The sequence below is a fragment of the Lissotriton vulgaris genome, chromosome 5, assembly GCF_964263255.1.
Source record: "Lissotriton vulgaris chromosome 5, aLisVul1.2, whole genome shotgun sequence".
Classification (NCBI taxonomy): Eukaryota; Metazoa; Chordata; class Amphibia; order Caudata; family Salamandridae; genus Lissotriton; species Lissotriton vulgaris.
The window spans coordinates 1,704,597,156-1,704,621,699 of record NC_141693.1 but is presented as its reverse complement, the minus strand read 5'-3'; the positions used below and the strand labels follow the sequence as shown (position 1 = coordinate 1,704,621,699).

The window sequence follows — 24,544 nt, the reverse complement described above, 5'->3', positions numbered from 1 at the left end:
TGTTTGATCGCTACCTTCTGACAAGGTTCAGATTGAATGTATTTCATAGACTGGTGGCTTTTCCAACAGCAAACGTTTGGGATCCGAATCCACCTCTATGCCCCTGTGACGAGAAGTCAACACAGACAACTTTACATACTGTCTTGTTTTGCAAGTTTTACCATGAACATCGTAAAGTTTGGCTATTGACCTTACTAAAATCTTGGGGTCTCAGGCAATGTCGCCCTGCCATGCTGTGTTTGCAGCTTTTGGATACTGAACCTGCTTGTTACCATGTTCTTAACTTTTTGAAGTGTATACATAGACACAGAAAAAATCTTTAAAAGGTAATTCCCTTAAACAACTTAATGCTTTTATAACTCAGATGTGGAATTTACTTGTTATATATGTACTCACTTTGTACCTTTTGATATGACTGTTTTATTGTATATTATCACTGCTTTTATGGATTTCAAACTTGAAACTCCGAATAAAGATTATTTATAATAATAATACAGTCTGTTGCTTTAAGCAGAATGAAAGCCATTCTTTGACAACAAACCTTGCCTTTCGCCTCTGCACGAGAAACCTTTGAACTTCAAGCTGCGAGGATCTAGACAGAGATACAGGTGCTACCTGAAATCCATACCTGCGATAAAGATAGGATCGAGGCACAAGAGGAGTTGGCAGCCTGAAGATCCGCTGCAAGAGACCACAGCTACCGCAGCCACCTGCCGCCCCGCCGCTCCGGGACTTCATATCCCGGCACCCTTTGCGGCGGCGCGTTCCCTGACACGCTAGACGCGCCAGGAGGGGCTACAAAACCAGCGAGCCCTCGGTGGAGCGGGGGGGACCTGAAATCCATACCTGCGATAAAGATAGGATCGAGACACAAGAGGAGTTGGCAGCCTGAAGATCCGCTGCAAGAGACCACAGCTACCGCCGCCACCAGCCGCGCCGCCGCTCCGGGACTTCATATCCCGGCACCCTTTGCAGCGGCGCGTTCCCTGACGCGCTAGACGCGCCAGGAGGGGCTACAAAACCAGCGAGCCCTCGGTGGAGCGGGGGGGACCTGAAATCCATACCTGCGATAAAGATAGGATCGAGGCACAAGAGGAGTTGGCAGCCTGAAGATCCGCTGCAAGAGACCACAGCTACCGCCGCCACCAGCTGCGCCGCCGCTCCGGGACTTCATATCCCGGCACCCTTTGCGGCGGCGCGTTCCCTGACGCGCTAGACGCGCCAGGGGGGGCTACAAAACTAGCGAGCCCTCGGTGAAGCGGGGGGGACCTGAAATCCATACCTGCGATAAAGATAGGATCGAGGCACAAGAGGAGTTGGCAGCCTGAAGATCCGCTGCAAGAGACCACAGCTACCGCCGCCACCAGCCGCGCTGCTGCTCCGGGACTTCATATCCCAGCACCCTTTGCGGCGGAGCGTTCCCTGATGCGCTAGACGCGCCAGGAGGGGCTACAAAACCAGCGAGCCCTCGGTGGAGCGGGGGGGACCTGAAATCCATACCTGCGATAAAGATAGGATCGAGGCACAAGAGGAGTTGGCAGCCTGAAGATCCGCTGCAAGAGACCACAGCTACCGCCGCCACCAGCCGCGCCGCCGCTCCGGGACTTCATATCCCGGCAGCCTTTGCGGCGGCGCGCTCCCTGACGCGCTAGACGCGCCAGGAGGGGCTACAAAACCAGTGAGCCCTCAGCGTCGCGGGACGCCCGGGGCTAAGCCCGGGCAAAGGGCGGGCCCTCTACGGCCCTCCAAGGCCAGACAAGGCTCGGCACGGCCATCCGCCTAACGTGAGTAGCTCCGCATCTGGCCATTGGTCATTGACATCAAATCTCCGCGAAATATCCGCCAATTCATGGCCATGTCTGCTGTAGATGCACTCACTCCCTCAGCAGGAGTTTCCATCTTGGGTCCTTTGGACAAATTCTTCTTTAGAACCACTGCTGAACTTGATAGAGACCTGGCTATGGCAGAGCGCAGTGTTGCTCGCCGACTATCCATTGAGCATCTTAAAAACACCGCACTAGACTCTTGCTCTAAAGCTACTCCTGAGGTTCACTCAGTAAATCCAACTCTGCAAACCACAGATGCTGACCTGTTCAATACGGACAATATCCCCTTAATATTTCAACCCAGTCCGCCTCCTAAAAATGATACATCTGCATCGCTCCAACCTGAGCTACTTCCCCATAGTAATAATCCTATCATTGATCTTGTAACCCCTAACTCACCCAAGGTCTCGGAGGTTGCAAGTTCAAGCATTATGGAAGTACCAATACCCGCAGAAATGGAACAGCCATTACTGCCCCACCCAGTGCCTCCCATACCTACATTAGATAAACCTTTGACTCCCTCTAACCATTCTAAAAGGAAACAGGCAATTATTCGATCACCTCCAAAAAAGCGTAGAAAAAGAGGCCTGGCTAAGGCAGACATTTTAGTACACAAACAAATGCCCTCCAAGGACTTACTTAGGAAAGAACTACTTCAAATAGTAGAAGGGGCACCTATTGTAACTAGAAATACTCTGACCTCTCATGTCCCACCATCCATTAAAGATTTCGTGGACGCAATGGAACACCTAATGAAAGTGTTATTAACCCCAATAGTAGAGAGAGTGAAGAGAATTGGAATCCAACTGGATAACCTTATAGGAGGCTCTACTCAAAATATTTCAAGTAGTAAGGATTTAGTAAACGTCCCGAGTTCAAAAGATGGAGAGAAAATGTCTAATACGGGAAAATCGACCACAGTGACTAAAACTATAAAGGAATCACGAACTCTAACCAAACAAACACCTTCAGCAAATTTGAACCCAGTAACCAAAGCTCCTTCTGTTCAACCCAAAGCGTCTCCGAACACACGGGCACAGTCTGCACAAATAAATTCCCTTATGGATTCGGCAAGAACGGGGAACACAAAAACCAATTTGGTCATGTATAAGACTGATCCTAAATTCAAAAGACCGCCACGTGTTAGAAATGTGGACTTACCCCCAGCTGCTTCACAAAATGTTACTGTTTTAACTGGGGTCCCGCCACTACCATCTTCAGGAGCTTATGAAAATCATGCCAGTCTTAAAAACAAGGTGATATTCTGGCTTAAAAATAACAGGCCACTACCACCCAATTTAAACGGAGAAGCATTATGGTGAGAAGAACAAATTGGGTGGGCATACGCCCCAAAGACATAGAGGGAGACGTAATAATTATCTCATTTAAAGATCCTAGAGTTACCACACATATCAGGGATTGGTTTTCAGATTTCAACAGTGGTCCGATTACACCAAAACCACTATCATATTTCTATCCTGAAGCTTTAATGCCTCCAAAACCATACCAACCTAAATCTTACTTTGAAAATTTCTCATTCAGCACAGAAGACCAACCCATAATACGTATTGTTTAAGACATGGAGCTAGGGAAAACATACTTCCACCTCATAACCCCCACTATGATAGAGACAACATATGGGAAAATAAATGTCTCCCGACTCCTAGATACGACTTTGCGGGCTATGGTCAATGTTTTCCACCTTTAACTCCCTCTTGGAATTTCCCCTGTTACAACCAATATGAGCCACTCTATGGTCTGGATGACATAGAATGACTCCCTCTTATGAAAGTAGACTACCCGCGTAGGGAGAAAGCACCTGCCATAACTTCAAAAAGTATCCCCCATAAAGGGCTTTTTGGGTGGTAGGACCCCAGAAAACGGGATAGTAAACAGTGTAGACAAAATGGTCATATTTAAAACAACGATTCAGATAGACCGGCAAAATACTTCTAATACGTTGTCTACCTACGGGGAGATTAGGAAATTATCTGCCACATTAGAGATGCTCAGCTGGAATCTGGCAGGAATTAACTCGAAAATTACACAACCGGCCTGGCTGGATGTGGTAAATCTTTACTCAGTGCTGTATTTCCAGGAGACCTGGGTGCTTACTCCTATACACCCACTGGGTTAACAGACTTTCCATTCACCAGCGATTGCGAGTAAGCAGGGTAGACATAGGGGGGGCCTGTGCACTTATATTAGTGTTGCATTAGGGCACAGGATTCTGAAAAAGGTACTCAAGGTTTCTTATCAAATAATTGTCATGGACATTGGCTCATCCCTGACACTGCTGATTATTAATTTCTATAATAACATGCCCCCAGAGCAGCTGGAGAAAGTTTTAGATGACCTACACCATGCTGTTGTAACAATTAAAGAAACATGTGGGGGCGAGTGTGCGACAGCATTCATGGGCGACTTCAATTGTCATATCTGCCAAAATGTCTCAAGGGGTACGTGTGACATCTTCCTAACACAGGAAATCGACTCCGATGATGCTATCCCTAATCACTTCTCACATTCCAAGATAGGGGAACCATTAAATAACTTTATGGCCTCCTTTAACCTACACTTCGCAAATGACTTATCTCTCCCCCCAAGACCATTTAAACCATCTTTTCACGGTAGAGAAATAAACTCCACTATTGATTTTATTCTTTTTTCAAAGATGCATGCCCCCTTAATATCCTCCTGGGACACTCTTTATCACCTATATGGTGACCATTATCCCTTGGCTTTATCTGTCGTGTTACCCTCTCCCACTACCATACAAAATAACCCCAAAGTTAATTATGAACAACCCATCATATTGGGGGCTCTCAATGGCTACACTATCAAATGGGATAAAATCAATCCAACTAGTCTCCTGAAAAATTTACTGAAGATGAGGTGGGAGGAGGTGCATACTTGCTTGTCTCTGAATGAACAACCCCATTCCATCCTTGAAGCTTTCCTAAAAATACAGGCCAGTCTTAAACAACTACTCACACGACAGTTCACAACAGGGCCTATCACCCCTAAAGGGTGGTTTGATAAAAATTGTTCCAGGGCTCTAAAATCACTTAAGAATCTGCTGCATATAACTCCAAAACCGACCATGGAGATACGTCAGGCCAGACTCAGATACCGCCTAGCCATCAAAAACAGGAAAAAATCATTGAAGGCAGAAGCATGGCAGAACCTGTTGTCAACGTGTGAAAACCGTGACCTTTCAGCCTTCTGGAAATTCATAAACACCCCGCTTCCATGGGTAAAAATGCCGGAGAGGAGTATGGACCTTGCGATTGATGGAGAGACATGGGCCGCTTATTTCCAACAACTTTACAGCAAACCCACATCGTCAACATCAGAGCTAAATCCTCCATCACGCATAAGACCCCTCTGTGAAAGTCAATCCAACATCGTTTTCTCGTGTGAGGAGGTGGAGTTGGCTATAAGGGAGAGTCCAACTGGGAAGACACCAGGCCCGGATGCCATCCCAGCAGATGTTTTTAAGGCAGAAATAGCCTTTTGGGCCCCAATATTGACCTCTGCCCTGAACTCTGCGAACGCTTCTAGCCATATTCCATCATAGGACGAGGCCATCGTAATAATACCCATCTATAAAAAGGGAGATAGGCACTCTCCATCTTGTTATAGGCCTATCTCCCTGCTTGACTCCTTAATGAAGATTGCGGGTCGTATTATTCTGAAACGTCTAGTTAAATGGACGGAAGAGGAGGGCATACTCTCAACACTCCAATATGGCTTCCGATCTGGAAGAGGCACAGTAGAACAGACCCTGAATTTACACCTCATCATGTCCAAATACGTAGACATAAAAAAGGGAAGTCTCTACGTAACATATGTAGACTTAAGCTCTGCTTTTGACTGTGTGCTCCATGAACAACTATGGGATATTCTTGAACATCTAGGGATAGATCCATCAATCCTCCGCTTCATTATGAAACTGTACAAAGATGCGGGAGCCAGAGTGAGATTTGGCCCGAAGGGAGAGTGCTCGCCAAGGTTCACCATCAATAGAGGGGTTATGCAGGGGTGCATTTTAGCCCCCATGCTCTTCTCGCTCTATATAAATGCCATAGGTGAACACCTGACAAACATTGAATGCGATTACCCAAAAGTGGGAGGCCAAGCAATCCCTATCTTGTTATATGCCGATGATGAAGCAATTCTCTCCCAAACAAGAGTGGGGTTGCAAAGAGCGGTTTCCGCATTCACAGCCTTTATGCACGAAAGGGGCTTGAAAGTGAACATTGGGAAAACCTATTCAATGGTATGCAGTAAGAAGACAAAGAAAATACCATGCCCCATATTCATTGAGGATCAAAGACTGGAGACAGTGGATAACTTTACGTATCTGGGAATATCTGTGCACCGAAAAGTGTCCTGGCAGACGGCAGTCAAAAAGATGAAACTCGCCCCCGTTAGAGCAATTGGTGGGCTCAGAGATTTTGCTGGAAAAATAGGAGGGAGGCCAGTTAAACAGCTCCTTATCATATACAAAGCGAAATGTGCTTCAACAGCAACGTATGGGGCCGGTCTGGGAATATCTGTGCACCGAAAAGTGTCCTGGCAGACGGCAGTCAAAAAGAGGAAACTCGCCCTCGTTAGAGCAATTGGTGGGCTCAGAGATTTTGCTGGAAAAATAGGAGGGAGGCCAGTTAAACAGCTCCTTATCATATACAAAGCGAAATGTGCTTCAACAGCAACATATGGGGCCGGTCTCTGGAGCATTGACAATAACATTTCCTCAATCCAAATAGCGGAAAATAATTTTCTAAGGTACCTCCTGGCAACACCGAAAGCAACATCTGTTTACATGATGCACATCGAGCTAGACATACCATACATTTCAGACTTAATCAAAGTGGACCCCCCTCTTTTGTGGCACAAAATCTGGACCACCCCTGAGACTGGCCTGAATCGAGAAGTAATATTAGATATTCTCAAACAGGAGGGGGCAAAACATACGAAATGGTTGGCTTATGTCAAAAACTTTTTTGTGGATATTGGGCGCCCAGAGTTCTTCACTGATCCTTTGACTCTGGAACTCATTTCAAGGAAAAATCTGAGAAAGATCCTATTGGACTACCTGGAAACTAAAAGATGGAATTACCAAAAACTAAATAAAACACTCCAGGCATTTCAAAGGGTGACACCACAAAAGGGGCTCCAATTATATCTGTCTACTGACTTTTCCTGCTATGCCAGAATGTTGCTCGTTAGATTTAGATTGGGCTCATTCTTTCGTCTCATAACATTTCCTTCATGTAATGATTGGTCCCGAAACCTGTGCCCCTGTCCATGTGATGACATTTCTGTCCAATCTAATATCCATACTATCTTATTTTGCACATACTACGTGATTCCCAGGAAATCCCTTTTGAGACCTTTATTAAAGAGATGGGGCCTGAGGTCCTGTAAAGACGCTTTTGAGCGCTTGCAAGTGTTAGAGGATAGGGAAGTCATATGTATCATGGAACAGTATTTAAAATTGTTGCTTAAATTCAGGAAATCGCTACAATGGCCAACGTGATAATGATGCTTGATATTATACTTTTGTATAATAGTTCTTCTCTCCGAAAATTTTGTTTTCCCCCAACCTTTTTAATATGAAATCATTCTTGTAAAAATCCTAATTTTTAAATGAGTTTTAATGATAATCATGTTTTTAAAATGAACCGTTATGGTTTTTTAAACTGTTGTTACCTTTTTTAACTATTGTTATGAATGCTTATATGATATTTTTTTGAAAAATCGAATAAAGCTTATTTTGAACCTTTGATACAGGTGCTAATCCATACAAACTACCCCGACATTTCACAGAAATAATGGGTCGTATCCTAAATATGTCAGATACGAGCAGTGTTGTACACCTATTTAAAACCATAGGGTCGGGATTCCTTAACATCTTCCAGACCATCCTCAGAGTTGTTCCTAACTTTATACAGTCCGTATTTGGAAGCATTTTCGGGGGTCTACCTCTGATGCTGCTTGCTATTGCTGGAATCCTGGTTGTCGTTTACCTGCTTCGCAATGGATGGACCGTTCGCCAGTGAGATTGCAAAAGCTTTCCTGGAAAGATACTACTGTGAGCGCATGGTACAACATCTGGGTGCACCTCGCCTTCGAGAACTAAGTGCTTCTTGGTTCCTGTCATTCAGACCAGTCTACGACAACTGCATCGCACCTGTGTTCCAATGCCTGTTAGACATCTGTCTGACACCTCTAACGGAGACACCAGTGGACTTAGGCTCCAGGCTGGAACCACTGCGGTCTAATGCTCGATGTCGTCCCCAACGTATTCCTATCTTAACGCATGCATTCCTCGAGGATCCACAGGTTCCCTTGACCGAGTTGGATTTCAGCTCCACCCTTGGCACCGAGGTATCGAATACAGCACCGGCTGCCTCACCAACAACTGTTGGCAGCACAGAGGAGTTTCATCTATGCACACTTGACGTGCTATGCGAGGTACTACAATGTGTCCCCCCTAAGACAGCAGGCAACAACAATGTTATGTCTCCCAGCCAGGACATATAATCTGAATCTGGCTCACCGTGTGCTGGGAACAAATACAAAAAAATTCCTTTCCCCTTCTTTTTACTCAAAAGAACTTTTTTCAAAATTGACACTTTGTATACCAAAGCATGGCCTTCTAAGTACGCTTACAGTTGTTCCACTTGTGTGATCAAACTCATTTAGAACTGTGATTTGCAGAACTTTACTACAAATGTCATACTTTCACAAACTGTTTTTAATGAAATGTTAACATTTTTAGAAACATTCTAAATGACTGCTTGATAATTGTATGCACTGACACTGTTATAAATGTGTATCTCAAATGTGTATTATCATTGTTAAGTATAAGGTGGAGTGGGTGTTATATTTCATGTTGGTACCCTGATATAGGTCTAGAGAACATCGTGCACTTTCCCTACACCATCTCCCCATCATTTCATATGAATGAGCCTTATAAGGACATAACTCCAAATAAGGACAGACTGCCTTGTATGGACATAACGCCTTTCAAGGACTGCAGCCTTTTATGGACTAAACCTATCACCTAGTTCTCTGCCAAGGGTGGCTGTTTCCCAATCGATATTGCTAAGACGTCATCCTTAGCACATATGAATAATTTATGAGTACACTCTACAGGAGGTCCAGTTCACCTCTACCACGCACAAGGTTTAATCCCCAACATCATCCTCATACTGAACAATGGGGAACATATGCACATAGACTGTATAAATACAGCATCTCTTGCTATCAGTAGGCAGGAGGGAACCAAGACGTCAAGGCTGACACACTGACCAGAGACGCTGCGGCTCTGGCATGCCATCACTCCAGCTGACAGTGGTCTGATGATCCCTTGCAGGGTGTCCAACTCAAATCCAGGTCGAGGTCCCACACTCTCACTATTTGGGTATGGGGGATTCTTGGCTCTTAGACTTAGGCTCTTAGACTTACGTTCTTAGACTTAGGCTCTTTCGCACATACTCACATGCTAGCTACACTTTATTTTAGGAATGCATTTCATATTCAAGTATATGTTCATGACTATTGCAAAATGGTAGAACAATACTATTTCTTCGCATTCACTGTACTGCTGGTTCTATATCTCTGCTACTGTGCTACAGTTGTAGCCGCACACTTATTTTACATGAGAAGAACTATAGAACAATTAATTCTTATTGTAAACACGCTTGACTGTTTCTTCTGTGTATCTATCTGAGAGCAAAACAAGCAGGCACAAGTGAAAAGTAGTATATTGTGTCCACGAGTCTGAGGTTATTATATTCTGAAGTTGAAAAACTAATCTCTCTGATAATTATGTTACCTTTTTCTGCCTGGGTTGGCAACACTAATTGATTTGGTGGGCGAAGAACGATGCGGTGCAGCTGTTGTCACAATGCATTTGAAGGGAGCTGACAATGTTAAGGCTGCTGCCATTGGACATCCAGCTAGTAGCGCTTTGATCCAAAAGGAGACCTGAAGCAATTTATGAACTCCGAAATAAATAGAGTTGGTGGCTGTATTACCCACAATTCCCTCCCAGGAACCACACATAGCTATGTTGCCTTTTGACTAGGTGCACACATTAGGAATACAACATACATACATACAGACAAACAAATGAAGAATAACCCACAGTGCAGGGCAAGATGGCAGCCAGGACTCTTATTACTTTTGTTACAGAGTGAAATCCTGAACAACACCCAGACATTCACTAGCCTGTAGATTCATAGATAAAGAAAGGAATACCTGGGAATTGAGACTAAGGGCCTCATTATGATGTCAGGCGGACCGCCACCAACAGGCCGTCGGTGGCAGTCCGTCCGACATACAGGCCATTGGTCCGGCCGCCACATTTTGATGAGGACCGCATAGGTCAGGGGAAAGACTGCTGCCTCGGACAGAATACAAGATTCCGTTGGGCGCTTTGATTGGACTCGTATCCCTACCATGGGGGCGGTACCTAGGCAGAAACCGCCATAGAGATTACAATGTCCCTTTCCAACTGCCTTTACATGGCAGTCCAACCGCCATAAAAAGACAGATGGAAACGGACATTGGGGGGCACCAATCAGGGGCCCGTCCCTAGTGGGTCACTGCTAAGTGGCCTGGGGGGGGGGGACATGCAGTGCCTCCCCACACATCCATGCACAGTGTGCCTGGCAGTGTGCCCGTTTACACTGCAGCTTGTGCTGCAGCCCTTTTTATGACATAAGTCACAGTGTAAAACTGCACTTTTCCAACCACCAGCACGGAGGTCAATTACTAATTCGGGTGTCAGAATGCTGATTGTTTGCCGGACGATCTCCTGACTACAACAACATCGGTTGGCAGTCCAACCGTCGAACATCATAATGAGGCCCTAAGTGTTTGGAACTTCCCAAACAAGAAAAGAAAAACAGGGGAGAGATTTTTTCCCAGTTATGTAAATCTTTCCTCAATTATGTAAAACTAAGATTGAGTAGGGAGCTAGAACAAGACTGCAGCATTGAAAGTTGGAGCAAATCGCCTTCTTGCTATTAGGAAAGAAGGAGTTATGCTTATGAGGGTTGAGAACAGTAGCGTAGCCAGTGTAGTATGGCCCCTACTGAAAGGAAGGTAATGTCCCCCTGGGTGCTGTTTGAATAATAAAATACAGTATAAATCAGGATTGAGTTTGTGTTTGAGGCCTCTGGGCCCCGGTGCTACTGCACCTGCTGCACCAATGAAAGCCACGCCCCGACTTGAGAAGGAATAGGTTCTTGTCCAGTATCCATAATCTAATGAGGACTGGACCCTATGGAGAAACTCCACAGGAAATACAAGAAAAGTTCTGCTAAAGGTCAACAGTTCACTTGCTTTTTGTAAGGCTAACTGCAAAAATGAACCGTAGGAAGATGCTTTCTCCTACTCTCCATTTGTTATTTTGTCACCACAGCCCACATGAAGAATGTCTGTGGAGCTCATATTTACCTGCTTACTCATGAAACCTAAGGTACCATCAACATTAACAGGTAGTTTCTTAACATTAGAAAATATCTTGAAACCATTAGAACATTATAGCTGCTCTAGGACTGGGAAGGCAGAATTGTCTCTATACCCTACCATCTGCGAACACTTATGTCTTTTAAGTCCAGTGCTGGTGTGTATCATCAAAACCTTCCTCTACTAAAAGCGTGTCCCTTTGTTCTGCATTTGATCCGCAGGAACTAGCGCACAAAGCAAATTGGTTTCAGAAAAAGACTCCTTCAGCTATTCCTTTTCTCTTTTCATCTACAAAATGCTCTCTTCTGTCCTTTGTTAGATCCATCACTTTTCCTCTTGTAGTCCACTAGCTTTCACTGCCTTGTAAAATGTACATTGTGTGACTTGAAAAGTACACCTGCCCTATCTGAATAATGTCTGAACTTGTGGTCATCTGCTTTCATCTGCTTGTTATAGCTTAACACACAGCTCGCCTCGATGGCACAACTAACTCAGTAGTCGGGTTGAATGCTCAAAGCAATAGTCTGGATTTCCTTATATATTTTCTTTGTCTTGTATTTTCCCGAGTGATTTATTTATGTCTCGGTCATGGCAGGCATTTTCCTTTCTTTGCATATTGTTGCAGATTATATTAAACATGTAACACCTTGTTTGTTCCAATAACATGTTGATCATTCTGGGATTCTAAACAGACCTAAATTAAAAAAGACCTATCCTGAAATGAAGATTGTAGTAAAGGTTTGAAGGGTCTGTCACTGATATAGCGAGTCATAGACATACAAAATAATCATAAACAAATATAAAACAAATTGGAGGAAAGGACAGACTGATCAGATAAGCAGCCATGCCTGCATGTCCCCTGTGTGTAAGAGAGGAATTCACTCGTGTCTCACTTGGTTGCCCAAGGTTCTCAGATGTAGTTGCTGTCGAAAACTATTTTCACAATGTGCTAAAATACAAAGGATCAGCCGCCAGCCTGTCATGTACTTAACAGGCTATGTTAAAAACATGCAATAACAGGGCCAAACATTTAAAACTCTGCCTTATAGATAGGAGCGCAGTTGTTGAGTATTCTAGAAGTTATATTAGTTATCACTTTACAAACAAAAGTATCAAGGTCAATAAGGAGCAACACAATGCTTCCTTTCTTCACCACCGCTCTTCACCGACCGTCCCACAGTCCACACAAAACAAACCATGTTTACGTAACGTCATGCACCCATTCAGAAGCACCGTCAGAGCATTGCCATTTGTCATCTACCGCACACCTTCCACAAAACGAAAAAATAAAACATAACACCACGACATAAACATACCACAAAGCAACTAATATATAGCCCATAATAAAACCATTATACTTGCTGGGTAACATGTAACATCTAGAAAACCTCATCCAGTCCTTCCTGCATCCTACTTAAAACTGCCCAAGTGTCTTTCTCCACCTCTTTACGGACAATCTAGAGACGAACAACACAGCAACAAACAACATTCCTTCCTCATCCACCAAATCATGAAACCTCGCATCCTCCGCAGGTTCTTCTTTCACTTGACTACTGCCTCTGCAAATTATCATTTCTCAAATGCCAGACTGCCATTCTCCAACGTTCCAGCATTCCTCGAAACCTCAACCTCATTTATAAGGTCACACTGCTTTGATTTCCCTTTCCTGACATCAGTCATTTTTTCACACAAACATACTCACCAAGCTGCATCTTTACATTATTACAATTACAACATTGTACACCCTGTCTATAATTCATGTACTACACCATCTTTCCTTGTTAATTCCGCAGATTAAGCAATTTATTTATTCTTAGAACAACCCATTTCAAAGTGCAACGGACACAACTCTGTTACCTTCCTCCCACCCCTGCCGCTCAAATGGTAATTTCCCAGTTACAGAATGTGGTGTTGTTCTATACAACAAATGAGCATTTTTAAATGTGCCTGCACAACTTGAGGTCACCGCCAATCAGCTAGCTGCCACTGGACTCCTCCGTTCACCTAGTTCATTTCCCTTCTGAATGGAACAAAGCAACCCTCCTTTGCACAAAACAAAAACAAAAACTCCTGCATCTTAGGTGAAACAAACTGGACTCCTTATCTCATACAATTGCTTGAGGAATTCTTCACAAATGTGAAGGATAATCCATCCACCTCATTACAGGTGCCTTAGAATATAATGCACTTGTAATTAGGGAGATGGAATATCCGTCATTTTTGTGACCGAGTAGTCTGTCTGCTAAACTGTAAATCAGCCCCTTAATCATAGTGTGAAAGTCTACTTTACATACCATTGTGACTTCTAACCACTTTGAATAAAAGTATTTAAAAAACAGAGCAAACAACCTTTTTGTACCAACAGAGCAAATGGACCCATAAGGTCCATGGCTAGTTTCCACCATGGTCCCAATGGAAATGTAACTACAATAGCATTGATTTTACGAACCTTATCTGAGATATAACTTGTAGCGCATACCCCTACCCCACACCCTACTATCACTCTATGCAACTGCGCATATAAGCCAGGCACCAGAAATATTAGCAGACTACATTGTGTGCCCGATATTCCCATATGTACAAGATGAGTCTTACAATTGATCATTTGTTGCCTACTAAATTGAGGAACTACTTTTCTGCCCTGCACATCGATTACATTTTTGTAAGCTTCTTCATAACCTTTGAAAAAGTTTGACATTTCCCTTTTCAAATCCCTCGTTAGGCCGTGCATCCTGAGCATCACTCTAAAAAAATTCTAAACACTTGACCTTGCTTGACTCTAACTCACAATTGTTACTTTACAATCCGCACTTGTGAAACCCACTTCACACTCCCACTCATCCAAAGATTTTTTATCCTCGGACATCCACAGAGGCAGCCTAGACATAGAGTCTGCTTAAGTATTGTTCTTTCCATAGACATATTCAATATTGAACGGAAATGCTGACAGCTTAAATGAAAGCCCACCCAACCTCAAAGTCAATGACCTATCCTGGATGGTTAATCTTGTACTCCACAAAAAATTATGAAAGTATTCTGTCACCCAACAGCATGTCAAAAACTCCTTCTCTACCGCAAAGGGTAGGTTCTTTCACTCATAATTGCAGTTCCTACACAAACACTAGTGTTCTTTTACTCTTGCTGTCTATTTGTGATATGACCACCCCTAGACTCTAATTACTTGCATCCAATGATAAAACATTTTGGGAGTTTGTAGTTGATACTTTGGAATTAGACCAAATGGTATCTGTTTGTACTGAAAGGAACCATCAGGTGTCACAAAAGCTGCAAAACGTTTGGAGTCCTCCTTCAACTTCATTCAGTGGGGAAAGTTGCCCCAGCCAATGAAGATACAAGTTCATGAAAATTACGAAGGGGATTTATTTATTTATGCTCCCCAGATTGATACAAAGTCTCAAATCCCAAGTAGATCTGAGAGATGTTACAAAAGGGGACTGCATTTCAAGGATATGGTTCTTACTTGAAATTTCAAAGGTGCAGCATCTTGTTTCAAAAGAATGCTCTCCAACATTCCTAGAGTTAAAATAAAGGCGTGTTTCAGCTTTATTTTTATTGATTTATTTTGCTGACCTGATCACTTGATGTGTCTAAATGAACATTCTGTACAATATTTATCTCGTCGTTTACAGTATAATCAGGGAAATTGCTGGTTGGGTCTAATTTAATGCCCATCTCTTCCTGATGAGGCCATCCCAATAGGGCTTCCTCTATTTAATACATACACCTTCCCTCTTTTTCTTCTGCCTTTGAAGGAAAGATCAGCCCAGAAATATGAAGTCAGATCTGATCTATTCCCAGTGTAACTACCAGGACACATATCTTCTGGGTAAAGGTCACTTGATGCCCACACTTGACTTACTAAATGATCTTCAATGGCAGTGAACCATGACCCAGAATCTATCATGACAATAACCATGTTCCTATCAATCTCTAGGTTAAAGAGTGACACACTCTTACCATTATTTCAACTTCCTGCCATGCATAACCACACATTACAATTTGAGCATTCTCCCTCAGGAACATTTCGGTGATTGACATAATTTACCACTGACCTCTTCACAGCTATACAAACTCTGTCTAAATGGCCTCTGATCCCCTTAAAGAGCTGGACAAAATCTATAAGTGGTAACATGACTTATTATTCTTATTTTGTGAAAGTTTGTATGTACTCTACCTTCACGTTTTTCCTTGTTCTTCAAAGTAAATTTCCTAGATACAGTTGAACACCTAGTAATTGTAGCCAGTATCTTCTCAATGTGCTTGTCTGACTTCTCGCTATATTTATGGTAGCAAATAATGTAACAGTTGTTCCTGCCCATAGTCACTTCTGGACTTTTTTTCTGATTTCATCAGAATCTGGCTCTTAATACGTGCTTATATTTTATAGTTTCTCAAATAGTTACTTATTCATTAGTATCTTCACCTTGTTCTTGCCCTCCAAATTAGAACATACATAATATTGTATGATTGTGTTGGTTTTCTTCCAGAATCTATCTTGTTTCTGCATCTGTTGAACCATATATTCATACACATCAAGACTTCAAACCGCATCAGCAAACTACGTTAAGTGCTTAAACTAGTTGAGGTCCTCAGCCTCTCTGTGTAATTTCTAAAGGGACATAATTTTTTGAGGTTCATAATTTACTCTTTCTATGACGTTAACAAGTGATTCATATCATTTGCACCTCATGGACCAGCCAATTCCTGGATCACTAGTGTGTTGCAAATATGAAGCTAGAGGCTGAACACTGGAGGTTTTTTCAGGAAAAGTAACCAAGACAGAAGATTAGCAAATGATATTATTTTCTCGTACCTTTTCTTTTCTAATAGTCACTTAAAATATGGAAGAAAAAAACTGAAGTGGCAAGTTTAAATACATGTGACTTTGCAAATGTTTATGAATGTCCTTTACTACACCAGGTAATTGTTACTTCCAAAATTAACATGTAGTTGATCTTGCACAATAACTTGAACACCCAACTCAGTAACACATATGCAATGTTGTACAGCGCAACACAGATAATAGTCAACACAGATGACTCTACTGTCCAAAACTAAGATGGCCACTTCACACTTACAAGAAAGCTACAGAGCACTTGGCATGATCCTAGTTTCAGGGTTAATCAATACATCTCAGGATGCCATGGCCCTGGTAAAACACCATCTCTAAACTGGGCTTCAGAGTTTATCAGTTAAAAGTCAAGACAAGTAACTGGCTTTGTGAGATCAGTTTTTATGAACTTTTGTAGAGCAGTAAACCTAGGTAGGGTTTATGGAAAAGGTAGGTCACCTTAAAAAAAATTATAACTGAAGCCAACCAGTGCTGGACATATCTTCCCAAACATTTTCACAAAGAGCAGCCATTAAATGTAGAAAGGTGTTTATATTACACCAGGGGCAGGTCACAGTGGCCAAGCAAGGTACTTGCAGACAGCTATCCGCTCAACCATCCAGATCTGGAAGGAAGTAGGTGTGTCCACCATGCATCAAGGAGGGGGTTAAACTGGATTAGGTCAGTATTTTATTTTCACTCATGGTTCTGTCTTGCTTAATCCATACAAGAGTAACACTGCTATGAGGTCTCTAAGATGCACCCCACAATCTGTTCCAAGGTCAGGGAACCGCTGTTTTATTTTGGAGGTGTGTTCACAGAGGACACTATTCATACTACCCAGTCCCATGATGCCACTCATGAGTCATGCAAAACACACTCTTGGGTCATAAAAAAGTGTGAGGTCCCAATTATGGGACACAGTAAATATTTAACATGAAAGTCAGGAGTAAGGAGCCATCCTCAGTTATGGGTAGATAACTCATGGCTGTCAACAGACTGAGTTTAGCACTCTGCTGGGGAGAAATTCGAATCCTGAAGCTTCTCCATATATTCTCATGGTTCAAGAGCACTTGCTATGAAAATCATAGGGCAAGGCAGAACACATAAAACGGAGGTGAGATGTCGCCATCAACTGCATATGAGGAACATAAATGCCAACACAGGGACTTAAGGCTTAAACTAAAAAGCCTGGAAGAGGTTTTCCTCATGTGGTAATGGAGAGACTCCAAAACTACGGGCTGCTCAGTGGTCTCTTCTCTGCATAGATCAGGTCCGTAGTGGTTCAGAGTTCTTTTAAGAAGTTCATGAAGATGTAGTATATCACCAGCCACGGGCTGATTCAAAAATGTATGTATTAAAAAACCAGTCTTAATAGGACTGTCCTGTGAGTATCAAAGGGGGTCCTCCGTCCAAAACGCAATAAGTCCTCCGGATGCCGTGATATACTACATCTTCATGATCTTCTTAAAAGAACTCAGAACCACTACGGACCTGATCTACGCTGAGAAGAGACCTACATATATTGATCTCTCTCCAGTTATTGGTGAAACAAGCCATTTTTGACTGTTCCGCGAGACAAGAGATATCCCTGAATATTTGTCTAGGCAAAATATAATACATTAAGAACATATCTAGACACTTGAGGCCGGAGGAATACCTACTCTCAAAAGCCCGGAAGAAGTCCCCTGCGTGGGACGAAACGCGTCGGCTGTGTGGTACTCCATTTGTTGAATAAAGATTGGAAATCCAAAAGAAAATCATCGCCTGCGATTGTTTGTAAAATATACTTTGACACATTATTGTTTGTGGTGCACCTTTGCTAATGTAAAAACAGGCCTGAGATATGGCCCTGAGTCATTACCAGAGGCTGAGATGATTTAAAGCATTGCATCCATCACATTTATATATACTACCTTGATGATGGCCAGCACTGATGGTAAAAAGAGGACACTCTCTGCTATTGAGGAAGCATACTCCAAATTGACTAGAAACATTTCTAGGACCCGAAGAACAAGCATTTGCAATGCAATAGGTCGTGCATTTATGCAAGTTTGAGCTATTGACATTGCAAATAACAATGCCTTTTATTTTTGTTTTTGTTTTTAAAAGATAAATAGAAGGCATTGTCATTTACAATGTCAATTGCTTAAACTTGCCTAAATACCAGACCTTTTGCATTGCAAATGCTTGTTTACTGTTGGAAACTGTAATAAAGGATTCAAGATCATCAGTAATTCAAATATCCTTTAATGCAGTCGAAGAGCTGAACTGGCATGCATACAGCTTCAATCACCCAATACAACTGTCAGCTCTTACAAAGGATGCATTCCACAATGACCTTATAACATTCCAAATACATCACAGAGAATTTTAAGCATATGAAACACTAAGAATGAAAACACAACAGTAACCCATCACAGAATATCTGTGATGTGATGCAGCATTTCTGTCACTCGTAGAAATGTTTTGTAAAGGCGGAAGTGTGCGACTAATTCAATAACAACACAGTTCTAGAATAACGTGGGGCTATTAATTATGAGCGAGTACCATTAAATATATGAATTGTATCAATGGCAGTAGTAAGCTATTACTGGTGCTGCAGAGCATTACAAAAAATCCCTTTTCTTTGAAGAGAGAGATTACATTCTGGACGACCGATTACCTAGTATCACTTCAAAAGAGAGATTTCTGGATTTCAAACTCAGTAGTTATCACCTTGCTGTACTTTAAAATATAATTAACCAAAATACCTACCGCCAAAGTCTTAGCGTAATAATAAGAATCTTTATGTGTTAATGTTATTGGAAACCTTGCCATTAGGGGAATCAATTAGGAAATGGGAATACATGCATCAATATGAAAAACATTTATCTGTAAGAATAATAATGCAACAATTTGTTTGTCCGTCCTATAATCACCTAAGACTCTAAGGGGTGGCTTTCTCCCATATAGATTTAACTGGAGGTGAAGGTTCTTTTCAGGGTGGTATTTCTCTCTACCTGCAAGATCTTTTTTTAACCCCTATTGCCAGTGGCATAACGTAAAACGAAGGAACCCCCTGCAGAATGCGATGAGAGACCCTTTAGTATTCCATATCTCACAGATATTCATTGACCTTGGCCTGCATTTGAGCCTCTGAAAGATTAAGGCGCCGCTGAATGGGTGGGGTCCACCCTACACCACAGGGGTTGCAGGGGTGCCGGGCCCACTCTGTACCACAGGGATTACAGATACTTGTGTTACTAAAACCCCTGCCTATTGCCTCTTTCAGGAGTCTCTAGAAAGGGGAATTTCTGGGTTGGTTTCCTCCGTCTAGCCATAGAATGTCTGCCTCCTTGGGGGTACTCTCCTCCTTCAAAATGACTCTTGCTGTGGGAGATTCTCTCTCCCAGAAGAATAGCTGGCAAGTCGCCCTGTGTCACGCATGACACCTCCTTCACAAGCGCAACTATGCCTCATGGGAATTGCAGTCTTACACTTTCCATGTACTTGGCTACAACATTCAGGGTATCATACGTGATATGGCCATGCAAGGACTCCAAGCTTGGTGAGCTGTACATACTGCACCTCATGTTGAGGCCCAATAAGGATAAAAAATATCTGAGGTTGCTTGTGTTCCATTGAGATGGGAACAGGCCGAGCTATCTATGCCGAACTGAACTTTTCAGAGTTAATCAAAAACATATGGTTAGTCATGGTTTGTAATGTCACAAATAATAACGTAATAGGGTTATTCCAGCGTAAGTTCAGACTTACCTTCTACCAGACCACACAACTGTGGAATCATCTGCGTGTTGCTCTTAGGAAGAACAGCAAGTGTTTCCTACACTCCCTCAAGACTTATCATTTCTGCTACTATGTCAATTTTCTCCGTGGCAGGTCTAGGGCCAAGATGCCTTTGAGCACGTATTGTTCTGAAAACAACCAGCATTCACCGGCCGCTGAATGCATTGGTTAGAAGACCCGTAGTTTGCCAGAGCCAGTCTCATGCTTTTCTTGCTCTCTGTGGCAGTAACTCTGCCCCAACCCCTCCGCAGGAAAGAGGCTCCACAGAAACAGGTCCCAAGGAGGAAAGCGAGACAATCTAAGCAGAGAGCCTGTAGAAAATACTGGAGCCGACTGGAGACCCTCAGACATCTGGGTCCCGGTGCCCCTTCATCAGCTGCACAACTGATAGCTCCGTAACTGGAAGCACCCTCATTCCTCTTGGATCTATTAATAATGTTGTGTCACTTATTGTTAGCGGCAGCAGATGTGCTGTGTGACCCTCATCCATAAGCAGAGCCCCAATTCGACCAGGGGTCTCGGGAGTAAACAGAGCAGGCCCAACTACAGAATCCATTGAGGATGTACCGGCACCAAGTACAGTGGCTTTTTTGTCCCAGGTTCAGGACCAAGGATTACCACCACCACAACAGAAAGGAGCAACAGGAGGCCCGCCCGACAAGGCGAGGAAAAAACAGGCAAATCTCTACGCAGCAGGAAAAATGTGGCCTGATAACCAACATATCCTCGAAGCAACTCACCACACAAGAAATTAAGGTCCTAAACAAAGGATTATCGTTCGTACCAACTAACACCCCGAATCACATGGAACTAGAAGCAGCCATATATCGATTCATGAGAACCCTACGATTACGAATTTTTTTTAGCAATGTGGTAAACAATGAACAACGTGATCCCTCCATAGCAGAAGGCAGGTACAAACCAAAGAGTACCTTTCAGCCACCCATCTCACATAAAATGTTGGACACTTTTGAGATTATGATTAAAAAAGGCATCAAGGCATTGGATTTAAAAAAGGTTAAAACATACAATCCCACTAAGTTTGATAGACTCACAATACAGGCTCTTGCCAACAACACTGAGTTAATATTACAGCCATCCGACAAGGGGGGAGCCATTGTTCTCATGGATACGGTCTTTTACCAACAGAAAGTTAACACACATGTTATGGATGAAAATACATACTTACCATTGGAATCGGACCCCACAGTGGAATTAATCGGAATATTGGGGCAAAGCCTACAAAATGCAGTGGACCTTGGGTGGATAGACGACCCTACAAGATTGTATCTTACTACATCCAACCCCCGTCGTCCCCGTTTGTATATGATTCAGAAAATCCACAAGAGTCTCACAGATCCCCCGTTCAGGCCGATAGTCTCAGGGTGTGGGTCAATTTTGGATACCCTTGGAAGATATCTCGATTATTTTTTACAGAAATTTGTACAACAATGGAGATCGTATATAAAGGACACCACTGACTTTCTAATAAAAATTGAAGGTTTACAACAGGACATGCAAGAAACATGGTTACTTTGCACTATAGATGTAGTAGCCCTTTATACTTCAATACCACATACTGCAGGTCTGGAAGCGGTTGAATGGACCCTATTACAGCTGGAAGATCTCAATACAAACAAAGTACTATTACTTCAATTACTCAAATTTTGTTTACAAAACAGCTACTTTCATTGGAATGAGAGATATTATGCGCAGCTCACAGGAACCTCTATGGGTTTTTCGGGGGCACCGGCATATACGAACATTTTTATGGCCCAATTTGAGCACCAAAACTTGATGCAGAATGATACATGGTGGCCAAAGATCAGATTATATTGTCTATTTATTGATTGCATCTTTTTGATTTGGATGGACAATCGTGAAACACTAGAGACTATGATACAACTGAATACTTTTTATCCGAGGATACAATTTACCCACAAAATAGACAATAAGTCAATTGAATACCTGGATGTAACAGTTATCAAAACACCAGATGGTAGAGGATTGCAAACCCATATGTATACTAAACCGACAGGTCGTAAAAACCCTTTGGAGTACACCAGCTTTCATCCCAGGAGTTTAATAAAAAATTTACCATACTCACAACTGATAAGAATAAAAAGAATATGCTCAGATCCACAAATCCGCCAAGACAAGACTCAAGAATATCTCCAGAGATACAATCAAAGAGGTTACCCTCAGAGTATATTACAAGATTGCAATATAAAAGCGGCTAACATAAACCGGAAAGATATATTTGCACCTAAAATTGAGAAAACAACTGACAAGATAGTATTCGTTTCCAGATTCACAACCAAATCATTGGCAATCAAAAAAATTATCAACACAAGATGGGAGCTTTTAGCTAATGAACAGGATTTCCAGAACATCTTTAAGGATTTGCCAATCCATGCCTATACCAGAGGGAGAAACTTACGACAATTATTGTCCAGGACCACAAAACATAATCAAAATCAGGAATATGAAGGAACTCAAAAATGTTACAATTGCACACATTGCAACAATGTTATACTTGGCAATACGTTCAAACACCCCACAAGAGGTGTTCAAATACCATTAAGGCACACTAGTGACTGCAACACGCAGAACGTGATTTACGGCATTAAATGTCCGTGTGGCAAGACGTACGTCGGAAAGACAGAACGCAAAATCAGAATAAGGATGACAGAACATAAAAGTCGGATCCGCATTAAGAATGTTACTTCAACATTGGCCACACATTGGGCAGAAGATAATCATTCAATCTCACAATTACGATTTCTGATCATTGAACAAGTACAACTCAGGCCAGGCATAGACAATCATAAGAGACTCCTACAACAGGAGATATACTGGATCAAGACTTTTGACACTATGATACTGACAGGTTTAAATGACAGGTTGGATATGTCATGTTACATTTAATGATTTACAACGCAAGTCATCATTCATTTATGCAAATACTGTACCAATATACAACCAGGTTCAAAGCACTAACACGGTTATATCTTTACCACTATACAATGTTTCCTTCCTTCAATCTATTATACTACACACATCTACAGGGAGCATTAACACAAAACACACATCACACACATATACTCTTGCAGGGAGATTATTTATTATTTTTAGTGTTAGCAGGTTGCAGCTGTTCATTAATAACGTTTTTTCATTTAATTTGAAAGGAGAGTAGCAAACAGATTGGAGTACAATAGTTCGCTATATAGCATCTTCACATTACTGTTGTTCCTTTTCGATGAGGTAGACTCTGCGCAGTAAGATTTCAATGTGCACCCGATCGAGGAACAAAATATTTTTATGCACTAGCACGGTGATAGCACTAATCGTCACATTCGGGTTATAGTGAAAAGCCTGTTCCATCATGGCCGCTGTTGAGCGTCCCACAGTTGAACTAACCGCACACAGTCCGTCGTCTATTTCAATTGCACCTCTCGCGATTATTACTTCTTCTGCGTCGCGGTCGCATTTACACTGAGAGCTGGATTATGCGCTCGGATTTCATGGTTTACAAGGTATGTTTCCGACGTGTATGTGTTTGACCTGAGGCAAAGATAATCGGTTTAAGGATAATCACTATATATCTATCGATATGTCGTTACAGATTTCCGCGAGGAACATTGGACATCAGATATGCTTAATTAGGAGATATCTTTTAACTAGTAATCATTTGAAATACGGAGACCCTTAGTAGTCTGTGAATTCTAATGTGTACCATTGGATTTTATCTTGTTTTCAGCATTGTGGCATTACACGCATGAAGGCTGTGGTAAGCCAGTGACACATCTGTGTCTTCGTATAAACGTTATGAGTGTTTAGTTACAGAGGATTGGCATTAAATCTAGGTGTTTTCGGTTGTTTTCAGACTTCAAACACAGGAACATTGATCTTTGAGGCTTCCTTACAATATTAGAAGGTAGGACACATACCACATATTCACATGCACAGGTATTAAGACCTGAAGGTGTTTTGAGCTCATCATGGACACTAATAGCATTCATTATATATTTTATTTGTAGATCATCCCCTGAAGAAGGAACCAGACAGGTTCCGAAATGCATTGGGCGCCAACGTTGAACAACACTTTAATCAGATCAATACACTGTTAAGATTAATTTTTTGTTCTGTGTATATACATACATATGTCAATGAATATTCACATTGATTGAACTGGCAATGCAATGTACAATGATGTGAAATTTTCATTTGAATGACAAGAAAAATATGGTTGAAAATATAGTTGGATAAACTGAAATATTGTATTAATATTTGGTCTTCATATTGAGGTGTCCATATACCTAGTGAAGTGTGCGCAACTTAGTCAAGCCACGCAGCTTGTGTTAACCTATTTTGAGCCATATGAGTTGACAGCCCTTGCAAGTTGCAGCACCCCATAATAATTTATAACTTAAAAAGGTTCAGACAGAATAGCAACAGGACTGCACCCCAACCAAATAGAATACCTCATCCAGGCTTGATATTTTATAGATATCCAGAGGGGCCCTTTCTGTTTTGCTCCCATGAACGATTTGTCAACAGCAAATGGAAATAAGGAGATACATCTGGC

General features: G+C 42.2%; 1 long non-coding RNA gene across 1 annotated transcript; it reads left to right on the top strand.

Moving 5' to 3' along the window:
* The first annotated feature begins 23,841 nt into the window (after positions 1 to 23,841).
* On the top strand, positions 23,842 to 24,232 carry LOC147717005 (uncharacterized). Its single transcript, XR_015295795.1, has 2 exons — positions 23,842 to 23,893; positions 23,997 to 24,232. It is a non-coding gene; the product is annotated as an uncharacterized LOC147717005 (long non-coding RNA).
* The last annotated feature ends 312 nt before the right edge of the window (positions 24,233 to 24,544 follow it).